The sequence below is a fragment of the Lepus europaeus genome, chromosome 17 (assembly GCF_033115175.1).
Source record: "Lepus europaeus isolate LE1 chromosome 17, mLepTim1.pri, whole genome shotgun sequence".
In the NCBI taxonomy this organism is placed as follows: domain Eukaryota; kingdom Metazoa; phylum Chordata; class Mammalia; order Lagomorpha; family Leporidae; genus Lepus; species Lepus europaeus.
Genome location: NC_084843.1, coordinates 82,152,470 through 82,160,439, shown reverse-complemented (window position 1 = coordinate 82,160,439; position 7,970 = coordinate 82,152,470).

Below are 7,970 nucleotides of genomic sequence, written 5' to 3'. Positions count from 1 at the left end.
ATGCAGTTGTAAAGAGGCACTCTCTCCATCTCCAGTGCCTTGTAGCTGTGGCAGGTTTATTCTCAGCGGGATGAGAAGTCTGGGTCTTCACGGCTGACCCAGTGTTGGGGAACAAACCCTGACTAACAGTCCAGTTGTCTGGCCCTGAGTTATAAAAATGTCCATCGTAACAGTCCCAGCAGACAGAATTCTCACCCACGTTAAATGCAGACATGACTAAGTATCCAGTATTACTGAGTGTTAAGTAGTAATCAGTTACTGAAATTTGTAAAACCCATTATGCAAAGGTATTAAATCATACCCTGTTCACTTGGTTTTTTTTGTAATCAAGGTGACTAAGAAAACAATTTCAGTTGTGTAAATAAAATTATGTAACACAAAATGTGTCAGCTTTCTTTTCTCTGCAACTTCCTCCTTGCAAACTTCAGATTTCTGATGCTACAGTGTCCATTGCAAGAATTAAAATGTTGCCAGAAACTCCTGGTAGCTACTGGGGCCGTCCATCCACCATGGCCCCAGGGCTAGGGCTTCTGCTGTCACTGGTTCGTCCCACATGACATGCACACGTGCACGGGAACAGGCTGTCTGCTCAGCCAGCTCCACTGTTCAAGGAATTCCTTCCTTGAGCTTCTCTGCCGGGAATAAAACAGCAAGCCTCAGGTTTAGTAGTTTGCTCCCTGCTGATGGTCTTAAAAGGTTTTTTGGTGAAATTATTTATTCGAGAGAAAGAGTGAGAGAGAGCTCCCTTTCACTAGTTCTGTCCCCAGATACCCGTAACAGCCCGGGTTGGCTTAGCCAATGTGGGGAGCTGGGAAATCGATCCAGGTTCCCCTGTTTATTGGCAAAGCACTCTTGTCACTGGGGCCATCACCACCGCCTCCCAGGGTCTGCATGAGCAGGAAGCTGGGGCAGGCACTGAACCAAGCCCAGGTCCTCAACATGGAACACAGCAGTCAGCACTCGGCCGAACGAGTGTGTGTGTGATTGCTTGGAACGGAGAGAGTGGAAGGTGTGTTCATTACCAATGAAGTCCCATCGGAAGTGAGAGGGAGTTGCCGGCACTGTGGCACAGTAGGTTAAGCATCTGCCTACAGCACTGGCATCCCGTGTGGGTGAGGGTTCAAGTCCTGATCCAGCTCCGCTTCTGATCCAGCTCCCTAATGATGGCCTGGGAAAGCAGAGGAAGGTGGCCCAAGTTCTTGGAGCCTGCACCCGCATGGCAGACCCCGAAGAAGCTCCTGGCTCCTGGCTTTGGATAGACCCCGCTCTGGCTGTTGCAGCCATTTGGAGGGGTGAGTCAGCAGATGGAAGACCTCTCTCCCTCCCTCTGTCTGTAACTCTGCCTTTCAAGGTAAATAAAGCTTTAAAAAAAAAAGGGGGGGGGGGAGGCCCTGCCCTGAGTCGCTGTGAAACCCAACTTACTGACTGCTGCTGCGATGTCTTCCCATTGGGCTTTGTCGGGTTGCATGACTGCTTCCTGTAGTCCTTGGCAAAGAGCAGCCGGCTCCCTCGGCAAACACTGGTTGTTAGCATCACTGATCTGGTGTGTGGCCACAGTGCAGTGGATGCTGGGCACCGGTTTTATTCCCAGGGGACAGAATATGCACCTGAGTGCATGTACAGGGGCTTTTGTGTTTGCATCACCAGCCAGCGAGGCCACCCCTGGCCTTGGTGTCTACTCACGGCTCTGCAGACTGCAGAAGCTGGAGATAAGTTGTGTGTTCAGCTTCCCAGTAGCTTGGGCAACACTTCTGCTGCTAACGGCTCCTCACTGCTGACGGCATTTTGCATCTCTGGGGCCAGTTACCTGCTGCAGCCTTTAGCTCTGAGTATGTAGGAGCCCAGGCTGTGAAACACCAGTGCTAAAAGCACCCCCCCCCTTTTTAAAGAACAGAACTTCCATTAGGAATATTTATGTGTATTTTTTAGAGATTTATATTTTATTTATTTGGAAGACAGAATTACAGAGAGAGGTAGAAACAGAGAGAGGTTTTCCATCGCTGGTTCACTCCCCAAATGGCCGCAACAGCCAGAGCTGCGCCGATCCAAAGCTAGGATCCAGGAGCTTCTTCTGGGTCTCCCACGTGGGTGCAGGGGCCCAAGGACTTGGGCCATCTTCTACTACTTTCCCAGGCCATAGCAGAGAGCTGGATCGGAAGAGGAGCAGCCAGGACTAGAACCGGTGCCCATATGGGATGCCGGCACTTCAGGCCAGGCTTTAACCCGCTACACCACAGCGCCGGCCTTATGTTTTTGCTCTTTTTTTTCCTCCCCAGAAATAACACATTTTCTGCCAACCTCCACAAAGGAGGCCTGGCCACCACGAAGCCAGCTAATATTTGCGTGAGAATCCAGTTGACCATGTTTATGGGCAGGGCTTGGTTGAATACTGTATATACAAAGGAAAATTCAGAAGGACAAGTCAAATTTCCTCCGGTCTAAAAGGAAGCGTTTCTTCTCTCTGGCTCTGGCGCCTGTTCACATGCAGAATATTCCATTGCCTCTGCAACTGGAGGGTGGTTCTAGGCACGCCTAAGAAACCCTCAGAGCTTGGGTGTCCCTGTCCCGTCTGGGCGGTGGCAGCCTGGGAGAGAACTTTGCAGAGCCTTCTACCACTCTGGGGAGCTGGATCATCTTAGCTTGAGAGCCCAAAATGCCACAGCTGGATGTAGAACATTTTTCAAGTTGGGCAGGTGGGTGACTGCTTACACCTGTGAGGGTACCTTTGCCCTCCCTCCCCCCACCCCGAGTTACGGGACGAACACTGCGCACACCCAGAATAAGTCAGTTCATCCTTGCAGCAGCTGTGGTTTGGAGGGCTGTGTCAAGTGACGAGATACTTGTGCAGCTGTTCCTGGGATGTGTTAAATGGCAGGACGCGGCCAACCAAGATCTCTGGGCGGCGGCCCAGGCCCGAGAGCCTTGGCAGCAGTGGCTGCTGAGACGTCAGTGTCACAGGGAACCAGGCCAGGCAGCATGGAGACAGCCCGCAGCCCAAGGCCCGCCCAGCCACTGTGGCTGCAGGAGTCCCCGGCCACCCCAGCAGAGACCACAAACCCACATCCTTGCAAATGATGCTGAGCAATTCAAGTTTAAAAATAAGTGTCGACAGGCAAGGTAAGGAGAGTACATTCTGGGCTTAAAGGAAAAAAAAGATCATGTTTTGCTGTTGGAGAAGGCAACAATTGATATTTCTTACACACACAGTATTTGCCATGCAAACTGTCCGTTTGTTAAATAAAAGCAGGAAGCCCACTGTGAGTGTCTGAGTCTGTGTCTGTCTTTGCCACGGCTGTAAACAGCACCAGGGTGGCTCTCATTCCTCACCCGCACCCTAACCTCCAAGGAAGGTGTCTGGGGGCGTGGGCAGGGCTGGTATGAGGCTGCCGCAGGCAAGCGGTGGTGGCTGAAGGGTGCGGGGAGCCAGGCAGTGCCTGTGTCACCGCCCGTGTCCACAAGCCTCTCCCCAAAGACTCAGGACTTGCTCTGTGTTTTGTGCCTTTCTTAGGAGAGCTTTAGGGAGCTCACGAATTTTCCTAGAGATTCCGGCACCGGTCCTGAGACGGTACAGCTGCTGCACTGCTTGGATTCCCAGGGTTTGGGGGACTAAGTGAGATTATGGAAACTAATTGTTATGTATTTATGAAGAGGCTTTCAGACAGAGCTCTCATCCACCAGTCCATGTGTGGATGCCTGAAACCAGTGCCAAGTCCTGTAGATGGCTACTCAGTGGCTCTCAGGAAGGTAGCATATACAATGTGGATACACTGTACATGTGATTCACATCCTGAGTTGGTCACACTGCTCAGAATGGCACACAACTTAAAACTTAAGAATTGGGCCTGGTGCTATGACTTAGCAGGTAAAGCCACCACCTGCAGTGCCGGCATCCCATATGGGCACCGGTTCGAGTCCCGCCTGCTCCTCTTCCCATCCAGCTCTCTGCTATGGTCTGGGAAAGCAGTGGAAGATGGCCCAAGTCCTTAGGCCCCTGCACCCGCATGGGAGACCCAGAGGAAGCTCCTGGCTCCCGGCTTTGGATTGGCGCAGCTCCAGCCATCGCAGCCATTTGGGGAGTGAACCAGTGGATGGAAGACCTCTCTCTCTCTCTCTCTCTCTCTCTCTGCCTCTCTGTGTAACTCTGACTTTTAAATAAATAAATAAATAAAACAAACTTAGGAATCAGCGCAGGTGTTGTGGCACAGCAGGTTAAGCTACAGATTTGGTCGGCTGTGTCCTATATCGCAGTGCCTGGTTCAAGTCCCTGCTACCCTGTGCTTCTGATCCAGCTTCCTGCTAATGCACCTGGGTTCCTGCCACCCATGTGGGTGACCCAGATGGAGTGCCCTGGCTGTTGTGGCCAACTGAGGGGTGAACCAGCAGATGGGAGATCTCTGTCTCTCCCTCTCTCTGTGTCACTCTGCCTTTCAAATAAATAAGTAAACACATCCTGGGGGGGGGGGGACTCATGACATGTTTATTTTTGGAATTTTTTATTTAACATTTCCAGATTGCAGTTGGCTGTGGGTAATTAAAACCATGGATAAGGGGAACTTCTTGAAGTCTTCAATTTTGTAAAAATAAGCAGAGCCCATCCACGTGAGAACAAGCAGAAACTGTTCTGAAGTCGCTGTAGCAGAAGACTCAGCCAACAGCGCTGGTTTTTAGCAGGGCTTTAGAGGCAGGCAGGGCGGGGCCGACGCCGTGGCGTAGCAGGTAAAGCCACCATCTGCAGTGCCCCCATCCCATATGGGCAGCTGTTCGAGTCCCAGCTGTTCCACTTCCGATCCTTGCCTGGGAAAGCAACAAAGGATAGTCCAAGTGCTTGGGAGAACCAGAAGAAGCTCCTGGCTCCTGGCTTCAGCCTGGCCTAGCCCTGGTCATTGTGGCCATTTGGGAAGTGAACCAGCAGATGGAAGATCTCTCTCTGTTTCTCTCTCTCCCTTCCTCCCTCCCTCTCTCACTGTAACTCTGACTTCCAATAAATAAATAAGTCTTTAAAAAAAAAAAAGGCAGGTAGAGGGATGGAAAAGCTTTATAGTAAAAAAAACTGATTCGAGAGGAGACGGAAAGGCATTAGGAGTGCCGGCTTGGGAGGCTGTGGATGCTGAGGGTACCTAGCACCAAGATGTCTTATGTGATTAGTTTGGGGAGCATACTTGGCTTTCTCTGATTGGTTCTGAGCTGGCAATGGGCAAAAAAAAGGAGGAGGGGGCGGAGCTGGCAGTTCCTGACCAAGTCCTGACGTCCTGGGCTGGTTGTTGTGGACGCTGTGGTTTGGCTTCCTGTCCTGGCCACTGCGGAGGCTGTGGCCAGAGTCCTTGCACCATACGTGGCCTGGCCATGCTCTGTCTCAGTCCCCACATTCGGTCATTGCCTTGCCTGCTGACCGGCTCGAGAAGGATCTTCACAGCTCAGGGATTACCCAGCCACCTTCATAGTCAACCCCACCATCAGGAATAGGAGGATGCAGGGGCCGGCTTAGTGGTACAGAGGTTTAAGCCTCTGCCCGGGACACTGGCATCCCATAGGAGCACCAGTTCAAGCCCTAGCTGTGCCACTTCCAATCCAGCTCCCTGCTAGTGCGCCTGGAAAAGCAGCAGAAGATGGCCCAAGTGTTTAGAGCCCCGGCACCCAAGTGGGAGAATCAGAGGAAGTTCTAGGCTGCTGGCTTTGGCCTGGCCCAGCCCTGGTATTAAGACCATTTGGGAGAGTGAACCAAGGGATGGGAGATTCTTTGTGCATGTAATTCTGCCTTTCAAATGGAAAGGAAAGGAGAGAAGAGGGAGGGAAGGGGAGAGGAGGGGAGAGAAAGGGAGGGAAGGGGAGGGGAGGGGAGGGAGACTAGAATATGGTCTCCTTTGATGACGCTTGAATTCCCCAGAGGCTTTCATCAGGGTTGGGGGGTGGAGGGGTCCCTCATGATGGGTGGGTTTACTCGGCAGTCAGTAAGATTGATGGGCAGTGGTTTCCATGTGGGATAATCTAGGAATGTCATTAGGATGAGCCTTGGTCTTCTCTGTTGCAATAACAAAATACTTGAGCCTGGGTCATCCACAAAGAGAAGTTTATGTGGCTCCCAGTTCTGACGTCAGAAGCCCGAGAGCATAGCGCTGGTAGCGGCTTTGGCCTCCCTGCTGCATCGTGACTTGGAGAGACAGAGCACGCCCGTGAGCTCGGTTAGCTCCTCTTGTAAAGCTACCGATGCCATCACGAGCTACATACCAACCCCCATGGCCTTGTCTGATCCAACTGATCCAATCACCTTCCAAAGGCCCTGCCTCCAAACACTGTTCACATATACATTAAAAAAAAAAAAAAAAGATTTATCTTTCTATCTGAAAGGCAGAGGCAGAGAGAGGGGGAGACAGACAGACAGACAGAGAGGTCTTCCATCCACTGGTTCACTTCCCAAATGGCTACAATGGCTGGAGCTGCACCTATCTGAAGCCAGGAGCCAGGAGCTTCTTCCAGATCTCCCACATGGGTGCAGGAATCCAAGGACTTGGGCCATCTTCTACTGCTTTCCCAGGCCATCATCAGGGAGCTGGATTGGAAGTGGAGCAGCCAGGACTCGAACCAGTGCCCATATGGGATGCAGGCACTGCAGGTGGATGCTCAACCCAGCACGCCCCAGCACTGGCCCTGGATTGCTTCTTTAGCTGTGAGGATGAGCCCAACTATTGATACTCTGGTGCTGGAAGGCTGTGAACAAACATAAAGCGTGTTTCGGGGGTGGAATCTGGATGAACTCCCCTTCAGAGTTTCCTTGGGATTTCTTTGTTGCTGGATGACAGCTGACACCAGAGTAACCTCAGCCGCCTCTCAAACGTCGCCTGCAGTGTTGGTTTCGGATGGTGACCAATTCTTCCATTAGGTTATATTTAGCTCATGCGGTGCTACCAGACCCTCTTCCTTTTGAGATTCTTGGAGTGAAGGGTACTGTCAGATGGTTCCCATTATACTTCCTTTGCAGAATCAGAGGCTACACATTTGCATTTTCTCGTGGCCGCTCGGAATCTCTCCGGGGATTTCATTGTGGTTGCTGCTCAGGCTGCTTGTTTGACATAAGGACCTGTGACAGGGTTTCCTTTAGCTTCAATCTTACCTCTTTTTTAAGGCCCCGCCCTTTGAAAACAGTCACCTCTGTAGTCATTAGACTACATCTCAAAGGTGCTTCGCTTGCAGTTCATTTGGGCGGGGGTTCCAGCATGCATAAGTTCTGCATTGCTGTGAAAGCAGGTGTGCCCCCCGCCCCGTGTATGTGTGCTCTCTGGTCTCTGGCTAGTTGACAAGCTGTGGTGAGGGCAGCCACTCATTGAGATCGATGTGCAAAGGAGGTTGAGGACTATAAAGAAGAACTTCGATTAGTGACGGTATCCCCTACTTGATAACTTCCAGCGTCAGCCTGGGCATACAAATTCATCACCACCTAAGTCTCGGGTCGGGGCTGTCACAGAGATCCAGAGGGACCACGGTGAGGCTCTCCTGCTGTTGGGGATCCAGAGATGAGTCAGCTGCTGAGACGTGTCCTCAGGCCTTGGGAACAGCTCGCTGGTTGCAGAACCCTGAGGTCAGGCAGGAAGCCTGGAGTGGTTTAGCAGAAGCAACAAGATGTGCAGCGGAGCTAAGCCAGAGCGGCTAAACTCTGCACCCGAGCCAAGGGCGAGGCATGGGGAAGTGGTAGATGCAGACGGTTCCCGGGAAACCAAAAGACCTTGTCCAGCGCACTCACGCACAAAACAGCCACAGTGTCTGGGGAAAGGAGGTCTCTGAGGAGCCTTCTTCAGGTTCACGGCTGGCTCCCCGAGCAAAGCGCCTCTTCCTGAGAACCATCCCGGGACAGCTTGGCACCCGTGGTCTGCAGCATCCAGCCAAGTCTGGCAGTCCTCTTAGTTGTGGTTTAGCGAGGAGCCGCGGATCGTTTGGATGGTTTTTAGCCTATCAAGAAGGAATGTTTTCCCACTATC